Source organism: Convolutriloba macropyga, chromosome 13, assembly GCF_964194025.1.
Source record: "Convolutriloba macropyga chromosome 13, txConMacr16.3, whole genome shotgun sequence".
In the NCBI taxonomy this organism is placed as follows: domain Eukaryota; kingdom Metazoa; phylum Xenacoelomorpha; order Acoela; family Convolutidae; genus Convolutriloba; species Convolutriloba macropyga.
In genome coordinates, this window is record NC_134480.1 from 36436792 (window position 1) to 36447593 (window position 10802).

Here is a 10802-nt window from a genome sequence, read left to right on the forward strand (position 1 = left end):
ATACCAATTGATTCAAAACCTGAAAGATCTTACCAAATATACTGATATTCGATGTGAAGACAAATACTTTACTGCAAAACCCATTGAAGTTTTACCCCTTTACTTTTTGAATTTTTTCCGTTTATGTCTCGGGCTTAATTAATGAATTTTATATTTTAATTTACGTTCTATTGACACGTGCTCTCTAACTTGGGTGGGGCATAACGTACGGCGGGCGCAAATTTAAAGGATCCATTTTCGAATTAAAAGCATTGCAGATTTTACTTTTCTCATTTACTGTTATTATTGATGGCTCCGTCTTAAAGAAGAACTACACAAAACCGTGATAAACAAAAATAAAGTGAACAAAGCAAAGAAGTTATGAATGAGAAGAAAGCAAACAAGACCAAAATAAAAGAAGAAGTCAACGTACAGAGAAAAACTTGAAGATGTTCTCAGCTCGGATCAGTTCCAAATAATCAATTGAGCCAAATATGAAATTGTGATTGCAGCTTAACAAACAGAACAGCCTAAAACAACTGATGAAGCAGGGAAAATATGGTGAAAAAGTTAATCAAAAACTCATATCAGCTGGTTCAAAGGATGCATGACTTTATGACTCCGCAAAGATACCGTGAAGGTAACGTCCTTGACTTGTTACTTCGATACCTAGTAGCAGTTATGAAACACATTTTTGTCACCGTTTCTCATACAAACTATAGAACGCAAACTTTGAAAATAACACGCAAGATGTTAGAAAAGTTTTAGAGTAACTCCTTCTTGAGGATAGCATCGATAGTATCTCTTAACGTTAAAAGCAATTGCTCTAGGAGAATTTCACTCAAACAACCAAACTTCAGAGAATCCAAGGTCCCCAATGGAAAACTTATTAAGGCTAGCGATGACAAATGTTCAGTTTGAAGGTAACGGCATCTGGTATGTACAACCAGATGCTCTAACTCTGAGTTCATCACTGGCTGTAACACTAGCAAACTTGTGGCTGAAAATGTTTGAGACATCACTGCAAACACACAGAGAGCAGTGGAAATGTCTCTGCATTTGATCAAAACTTGAATAGCAAAAACTGCAACCGGAGAGTTACTTTCCGGTGAGAAGGAATACAAATTGAGACATGCAAAACCTGGTTTCAAGTAGGGTGCCAAAAAACATCGAAAGAGGAATTTGACAACAAGCAGGGTGATGTTTGGATTTGACTTTATTGCAGCAATCAAAAAACAGAAGCGCAAGTTGAGAAAAAAATATGGTTCAAAAGTATATGCTTGACATTATTTGCACTTTTCGTGGTAACAGGACGAGTACCTAAATTTTCCAAATGCATTTCACTAAAACCTGCAATTAAATTTAGAAACACAGAAAAGGGTTTCGTTTTCCTTGATATCAACGTAAATGTGAGAAAAAACCAACTGACACAGGAGAAATATTGAATTGTTGGAGCTGTTCACCGCTTCAGAAAAAAATGTGATAATTTGGGGGAAAAATAACAGGGCTTTAAATGCACCATCTAACTGGCTGGTTTTGGATCAGGCATTTCAAAAGATCAAGACATACTGGACACAAAATTCACTATCCAGATAAATGGTCCTCAAAAAACGTGAAACTTACCTTTGAAAAGATAATAATTGGCTGTAAAAATCCTTTGAAAACAACACCAAAGCAGCATCAAAAAAGCAAGACTCGATCAAGACTCGACATGAAGAAACAGCAATTTTTATACAACTCAGACGCAAACTTACACAAAATTTTGCAAGCAAATTGAAGAAAAAATGTAAATTGCAAGTGGTATTGATAACGCGAGAAAAAAAGATCGTCCCTCCCCACCCCAAAATCATCTTTCGATAGAAACCTGAAATACACCAGGGTATTTGAGAAAAACTGTAATGGATGCGGATCTATCTATATTGGGCAGACAAGCCGGCATGTTACCAATAGGATAACAACATCAGAAGAAAGTTTCACAGGTGGGTCAACATACTGTTGAATGCATTGGCTCCACGGATGACATTGAAAGGAATGTTCTGGATGAACAGTAGAGAAATTCAATACCCAGGAAAGCTTATATATCAGCAAATTGAGGCCTTGACTAAATATACATAATAAATATAGGGGCGGGAACTCACGCTAAGTTATTTGATCAAATCAAATTTTGATTCGGGAAAAGATAATTATGGCGAAAAGTATTTTGTGCACGACAAAAAGAAAATTGTAAATCCTCACAAGAGAGTTGCTTAGAGTTGGCACCAATTCGGAATTACACTAAAAATTCAAAAACATAGCCAAAATTGAAAAATCCGAAAAAGGAACATTTTTAAATAAATTGATAACAGATGTAAATGTGAGTTGTAAATATTATATATATATATATATATGCTAATTTTAATGTAATATTTATATATATATATATATATATATATATATATATATATATATACATGGAAACTTTCGATTTAATTTTTTAAGATAAAATTGTTTGAATTAAATGTAAATAATATTCGTTTTATTCTGTAACAAATTGTGAAACTGTTTTAACCTGACGATGAACCCAAAGTTTGAAAACGCTTCTGTTTTAAATGTCTGAATTTTTGTAAATTGACAGTTTTTTTCTACGAAGGAGTATTACTTATCTAGTTCAAACCGTTATATCTGCCATAAAGCGCTAATTTCTCGAACACCCAATTATTTTAAATATAAACTTCGGAAATTTATTTTTTGCGTAACACAAGGAGGTTGTTGAAATTGTTTATGCCATCATGCCACGAAACAGTTCTTCCTGTGGTATATTTCTTCGTTATCCGCCAAGTACCTGTTGCCTTATTGATCACTATGGACACTTCTGGGATCTTTTCTGTTTCCCACCCCCCCCCCCCAGCTTAGAGATTATAAATTTTTTTATGACCCCGTGGCGCACGTGCCATTTTTTTACGTAGTAACTTGCTCTATAACAATATATAATTGGTAACATATTCTCGAGTCTGTGTAAGCATTTTGTGAAATTCTTATGCAAGCAACAGCATGGTTTTTTCACGCGAAAATCAGTTTGGACAAGAATTACAAACCTGAAATTGTTGCTGTGTATACTGAGTTTGCCAAGACCTTTGACAAAGTTCCTCATTTTGAGCTAAGGAGATAAGTTGCCAATATTGGCATCGGCGATTGTCTTCTGGAAACTCTGTTTGACTACTTCAAGGAAAGGAAGAAAGCATTTGTGCGAGTGGACAATGTATGCTCTGTTTAATAGAAAGAAGTATTAAAAGGAATACCGTAAGGCTTTCTTTTGGGTCTTCTGCATTTCTGTATTTTTTTAAACGATCTTCCTGATGCGCCTTTCTTTGCAGAGCCCTTCCTTTTTGCTGATGATCTGAAGTTATTGTCCTTGGGAAATAATTTTTGGAATTTCCTGGACGACCTGCAAGCGAAAAAGAAATGAATAATGCGAAATAAAATGGATCTTGCATTGGAAAAGTGTTTGCAGATAACGTTCCAAGGCGTTTCGAATCAAATGAAGGCGCTTGGCGGGAAACTCAATAGCAAACTAGCTATCGAAGACCTTGGTGTCACAGTGCAAAAGATCTTTCTAGGAGACATGTTGACACAAGAGTTTTTAAGGCGAGCCAAGTCTTTTATATGTTTAGGAGAAATGTGCATGCGAAAGTCAGAACATGCGTAAAATTGGGTCTTTACAAATCACTTTCTTCGGATTCTACAGTACGGCTTTAACTGTGTATCGCCGTCAAGCAGAGATCTCAATGAACTCGAAAGATATCAAAGAAAGGTATTGAAATGGATCACCGGAATGAGAGAACTGAACTATCTGAACCAGTTGAGACTTGAATATTCTTCCACTGCCCATGTTTCTTTAACTGTCTGACGTATTGCTAATTTTGAAGCTAGTAAAAGATGATAACTGCGATCTGGTTCTCTCAGAGATTCTAGACGAAGAGAGTCGACAGCACGAGATTTTCATTTTGCGGAAGAGATGAACTGAGAGAGCACGAAACGAATTTGTGTTTAGAACGTGCCGAGTCATCAATCGATTAGCCAAGTACACAGACGTTCGCCAGTCTACAGGACTAAAAAGTCGCATTCGCGTTCCGGTGGATAGAATTGAATAGAATATCCGTGTACTAACTTTAATAGGAGAGCTCTGACCGATTTTTGAAAACCCTCTTAAATGGTCGTAGTAAATGGTCCCAATAGGCAGGCCGTTATAACCACCATATCAAAGCGCGAACCGACCCGACCCTATTTAGAGTTCGAGTTCGAGTATTCTGGTCTGTAGGTTTGTTGCCTCTGTCGACCAGCTCCTCCGTGTTGTCCCTTACCCTAGGACAATTCGCGGAACATCCTGTGTTGCCAGTGTCTGTCAAGTCGTGTCTTGAAGATATCCAAGCTTTCACTTGACACGACGTGTTCTGGTAATAAGTTAATCATAACAATTAAAAGGATAGCAGGAAAACGATTCCTGCAGAATTCAGGGCTGCACAAACTAACGATTTTTTGAAAATAAATGAAAACCGAAAACTATAATTGGGTGGGGTGAAAAAAGCATGGTGCTGTTCTTGAATTTTTAATTTCTACTGTTCTTTAGGGGAGGGTTTTAATTTGCAGCATATTGAAACTGCTAAGATTTTTAAAACCTATCTATTGAGACAAAGGCAAGGAGCTTCAACTGCTGTGTTGACGGAGCGGATTTGAAATATTTTCAGAAAGGAATGATTGGCATAAATGAGTACTGGTATTCACGAGGAGCATTGCAGTTTCTGCTTTACAATAGGCTCGTGCTCGTTATTGGACAGTCAGAATGAAGATTGCCCAATTTTACCATGTGAGTTCTTAGAACGGTAAATTCCGAAATATTTTTGAACAATAACGTACAAATTGTAATTAAGAACTTAAAAGAACTTGTGTAATTGAGAACTTAAAATCGAAAGAACCTTCCCCCAACACTAAGTGAGTATTCATGGGTCTAGGGCCCTCGGTTTGTAGTGCTCTGTAAAACGAAAACGGAGCAGGCCTGCACCCAGTACTTGTGTGACATACTCTCTCCTAGAATAAATTGGGAAATTTTCTCTTGATGAAATTGATCTTTCCCTATCCCTGGTGATAATTATTCTCTTGAGTCAATCATCGAATGAATTGCGAGTTCTTGAGCGGGAACATCAATGCCAGAAAAGTCGTACGTAATAAATATACTGAATGTATGAGACCTAAAAACCTCTTTGAAACTCCTAGCAGAGTAACTAACAGAAAACCTCTACGTCGTAATTTTCTATCGGAGTCAAATGAATTGGAATAAATGAATGGTTTTTCAATTAGTTGCAGTTATGCCTAGCAACTAATTGATTGCGAGGCCTTTCAAAACAATTAATTGATTGGTAATCCGTTATTCAAAAAAATCAGGTTCGCTCTTCTTCGACGCTGCTTCCTCTGCCTCGGAGGGTGTCGGTCGTTACAAAAAACTAAGCAACGGAAAATTCGTTCTCTGCCATTGTTCACGAGGGTAGGCTGAACTCTTCTAATGTTTGTTTTGTTTTCTTTTAAACGCTTGTGCGTTTAAAACGAGACCCCCATTAGATTTTCTTAATTCTGTATTTAACCATGGACACTGAACGTAACCATAGCGCCAAACCATTCTTTTGTTGCGCTAAAGAAATACCTGAGTATAAGTGTTATATGTTCCTTCATATTACACCGATATTTTCTCGTTTATCCATGGAAAGGATTGTATGCATGTGTACGGATATTGAAATAAACGTTTTTGGCATTAAATGATAGGTTTAAAGCCAATTAATTACAATTCTTTTTACAGTCAACATTCCCGAATTATACCGTAAATTGAAAAATTCAGACAACCCCCAAAATTAAAAGTGTCGATCTATCATTGTGAAATGAATTGAGCTCAACATTAGATACATAAAACGTTTGTTTAATTTTCCTTCTACAGCATAAAATAACGAGAAAGGGTACTTAAGACTTGGCTCTAGTATACTGTTTTCGGCCCACTCCTCTTCCTGTGGTTTATAAGTGATCTGCCCGAAGCAATGCCAAACACGAAAAGCTCCGGCTATGCCGATGACTTCAAAGCAATTGTCCTTGATCAGGACCAAATGAACAAAGTGACTGAATGCATGACTCGAGATGAATAAAATGACGGCAAATACAAAGAAATTACATGTATTGAACATAAAAGGTAATTTGAAAGCCACATTCATGCACAAAGAAAAAAACCATTTATAGCCCAAAAAGTTTTTTTTATTGTCCAGCACAATTTAAATTGGAATGAAAATTGCTATAGACGATCAAAGAAAGCAATGAGTGTTCTGTTCTAAATTAAACGCAACTTAACAAACTTGTGTGACTGGAGAACTAAATTAAGTGCCTACACTGGTTATGTAGTACTCATAGCGGTTTATACCTCCCAAACGGGTACCTAAGAGAAGGAACTTACATCGAATTCGAAAAGGTCCAACATCATTCAACAAAATTGATACTTGAATTGAAATGCTAATTATCCAAAGAGACTTGAAACACTTAAAATACTACCGCTGAGCCTCTATCTTGAAATGCATGACCTTGTGTTTCCACTGTCACTAAGAAAGGGAGAATATGACATCAAATATGCTGAAACACATGTAACTTGCAAAGAACCTACTCGACAAAATGAGAGAGGAGAGTATAGCATCCCCAAAAGTTGTTCAATTAAAACACAAAAACTTTTTCGATAAAAGAAGTTAATCTTCAACTATGTTTCACGATTCTTCAACGATTACAGGAACGAGTTGAACAAAACTACTCTGCAAAAAATGTATTGAGGTTTTTTCAGGAAACACTTCGGAAGAAAATTAATGCAGTTGGAGAGTGATCTGCAGATGTGGAAACTGCAATATGAGTGGAAAACTTAAAAACTGAACTTTAGAAAGGGTGAAAACCAGAGAGATCAAGCTCCAAATCTTTAGTGATTATTATTATTATTCTTGTTGTTATTATGTACTCATAAATAAGGTTTATCCTTGCCTTAAAAAACTGCCATATTGGAGGTCTGCCAATTATTTCATTGGTTCGAAACACAGTTGCAATTAAATGATTGCTTTAGTTTTTAATAGCCAATTTTATTGCAATCAATTATTCGAATTCCTCGGAGTCCATCCCTCTAGTAGTAGAAATTTTCAATTATTTTAGGCAACATTTTATCTGAATACCTTCAAACACACAGACGCAATTTCTACCGTCAATATGAATGTTTCTCCAAGATGTCTTTGAGTGGGAAGTAAATCTTTGAATAAGCAAAATTTCTAATCGGAAAGCTGAGGAGATTGATAATATCCGTTAAAATGATCAAACTTAGACGCACTGTACTTTTGCCGTACATTACTAATCTTTTCGATCGGGCACTTTTTCTCACTGTTTAGTACTTGCTCGTGTTACGCCTGTTTACAAATCTGGAGCTAAACATTTTCCGGAAAATTCTAGACTAGAGAAGGAACTTATATGAATTTGAAAAGGTCCAACATCATGCAACAAAATCGATACTTAAATTGAAATGCTAATTATGGAAAGGGACTTGAAACAATTAATATACCGCTGAGCCTCAATGTTGAAATCCATGACCTTGTGTTTGTACTATCACTACGAAAGGGAGAATATGACATCATATATTCTGAAACACATGAAACTTGCAAAGAACCTGCTCGACAAAATGAAAGAGGAGAGTATACCATCCCCAAAAGTTGTTCAAATTGAAGCTCTTGTTGAAGTAGCCGAAGAAGTCAGATTTGAAGTGAAATCCATGGAACAGTACTGGATTGGGATCTTTTCAACAATTACTCCCCTTTTGCAAAAGAGGGGCTATTCTTGAATAGAATTTAAGCGAGCATTTTTTTAACCAATCAGAGACGAATAATAACTTTCCACGTATGCGCATACTATGTTAAACTGAATAGAATAAAATGCGGCATGCCATGTTGATTGGAATACAAAGCAAAAAGAATTTCCGACGGGCGGGTCGGTGGGTGCGCACTTCGCCGCTATAACCGACCCGCGATTACATCCCATGCGCTGTAAATTATAGTTTTAATTATAGAAATCCGAAGTCCTGTGCTTTAGAAATGCAAACAAACCGCGCCTGAAACCTGGCGGCGCTAAACTACCTAACTTTGAGTCTACTAAATATTTGAGTGTGCATTTTGACAAAAAGTGTTACCACCTCGTCTCTTCAGTTGGTAAATAAAATGGGATGCGTATATCGGTAATAATTATCGTACGTCACTTATTAACCACATCAGTTGTTTTGAACCACTATGTTTTTTTTACATGAAACCATCCATCTTAACGAGTTAATAGTTGTACTGGTAAAGACACTTTTCTACCAGTTTTGCGGAAGAGGGCTCTACTGTTATTCTTAATTCAAATTGATATTGTTTCCTAATTAAAATTTGTTTAATAATACTAAGATATCTAGCATATACGAGCTTTACGTCACTGGAATCCGTAATTTCACGCTGACATCGATTAGGAAATCACAAGTGTCTAGTTTCCTAAACTCGCTGCACCAGAATATTACCAACTACGTAGAAACTCGTAGTGTCACTTCAGGTAGCTAATACTCACCTGCCCAACCTAGTCTGTGTAAAAAATTCGTTATAAGTCACGAGCGAATCTGTTAAAGTTTTTTATTAAGAAAAATGAACCTATGGAATTTTTTAGTACAATGTTATTTCATCAATTTTTCTGTAGAGAACTGAGATTAAAATTTTCATGCCATGATGTTGCTGAGTTAAGTTTTAATTATTGTGTCTTTTTCGCCTTAGAATAAGTATTACAGGTCCTCGCATTGACAAGCCTGTCGAGCTTCAGGAGGGCCCTTTTAGTGTGTTTTGAATTTCCTTAGTCTTTTTTCTTTAATGCTGATACATTATAAATTCAATTTTTTCGTCTTCAATCGAAATATTTTTATTCAAAATCTGTCGAACGCGGCAACAAAGATATGGAGTCAGAGTTTTTACAATTCAACAATAATTCAGCAAATAATTTCGTTTTAAATCTCATATATTTCGTACTTTTATGAGCTAAAAAATGTAAATTGGAATGTGCTCACAGGAATAGCTGCTGTTGCTCTTAAATCTTGGATTTATAAGGTTTGATTCAAAGTTTGATTCTTTCGGCTTTGCTGAAGATGGTTAGATAAATACATCACCTTGTTACCTAGTTGAGAGCTTGTGAAGCGCAATTGTCTGATAGCAATCGATGAAATACTTCTCGTATCCATACATTAGTCTCCTTTTTGTAGACTGTCTTATCTCCGCAATAGCCAAATGAGTAACTTGGATTCCTGGCCGAAATTGTTTGCTGTCTGTTTCAGGCATCAACCCAAAGTGCAATGCATTAATGCACCAATGCAAACTAGAGGATCACCTTTCAATCTGTCTGCAGTCGCAGCTGCCCTGCATCAATGCAGAATATGGGTGTGAATTGGTCTTGGTCAATGAGGATAGAGGCCCCCATCTGGTAAGAAGTCCTCCCTTTAACCAGTAACGTTTTGATTGAAAATGCGTATCTATTCTCATCCCCTTCCTACGGAGCTTAATGGTCCAAATCTTTGGGTTCCTTACACGCACGCTCCGCTTTTTACATAATACGAGATTCCTGGTAACTGTGGGTAATAGATAATAGGTTGCACGTTTGGAATAGAATAGATCCGAATGGGTATCTCAAATTTAGACTTTGCATTTAGGGCACCTTGCGAGCTTGATGCTGCAGAAAATCAAGTGTTGAGTACACGTATCTTTTAAAAGACCCGTGGTATGGTTTTTGAGCATCAAAATATTTGAAGAAATTTGACGTAATTGGATTTTTTGCTTACTGTTTTGTCCGATTTATTGTCGAAACCTTTTTGCTGATTAGAATCTTTTTAATAGCCGCACAGCGATAGCTGGGGCTATTATTGGCCTTTTCTTGGTTTTTTACAATTCAAAGAATTTGAATTGTATTGGGGCGCTGTCTTTTTTTTAAAGATCTGTTCACACATTTTCATGATTTTTGAAGTCAAATTGGAGAAGTGATTTTGGTTACGCCGAAACAGGAAGTGGAGCGAAAAACTGAGTGGTTTTGCGGCGTGAATTTTTTTCCCTCTAATTTTAAAGTAGAGTGAGAAAACGGTGTTTGAACAAAAATTCGGTTTCTCGGTAGTGGTTTTTTGTTCACATGCGGCAATTTCACTCTGATTTTCACTGCTTTTTCGATTTTTCGAATCGGATTTTTTCTAAATGGTTTTCCCAATCCATTCACAGCCATTCTCGGCCTAGTTTTTTGATTGAATTAAATTTTCATTTCTCGCTAGTGGTTTTTTGTGTTCACGTGCTGCATTTTGACATTGATTTTTTGTTTTTTTCTTATTTTTTATCTGATTTTTTTCAAAATTATTTTCTCGATTAATTCATAGTCCATTCTAGGTCTAGTTTTTTCTGTTTAGTCAATGAAAATTCTTTGAATTGTTGTCCTGACTATGTTTTTTTTATTTCGACATGATTTTTGTTACGACCATATGACGTCACAGCCACTTTTTGTTCATTCGCTCATGCAATTTCAACTGAATTGCATGCGTGACGTCATTTTTCGCTCATAGTGGAGCGAGTTTTTTTGTTCATTTGCGTGATTAAATTTTTGGTCACACTTGATTTACCTAACTCTCAAAAATGACTTCCTCACTTTGAAATTGACTTTTATTTACTTTAATTCAAAAAGATAAGGTCAAATGGGTGTGTGTCACTCTAAATGAAGGTTATTTGAGATCAGCTAATAGAGGCAGC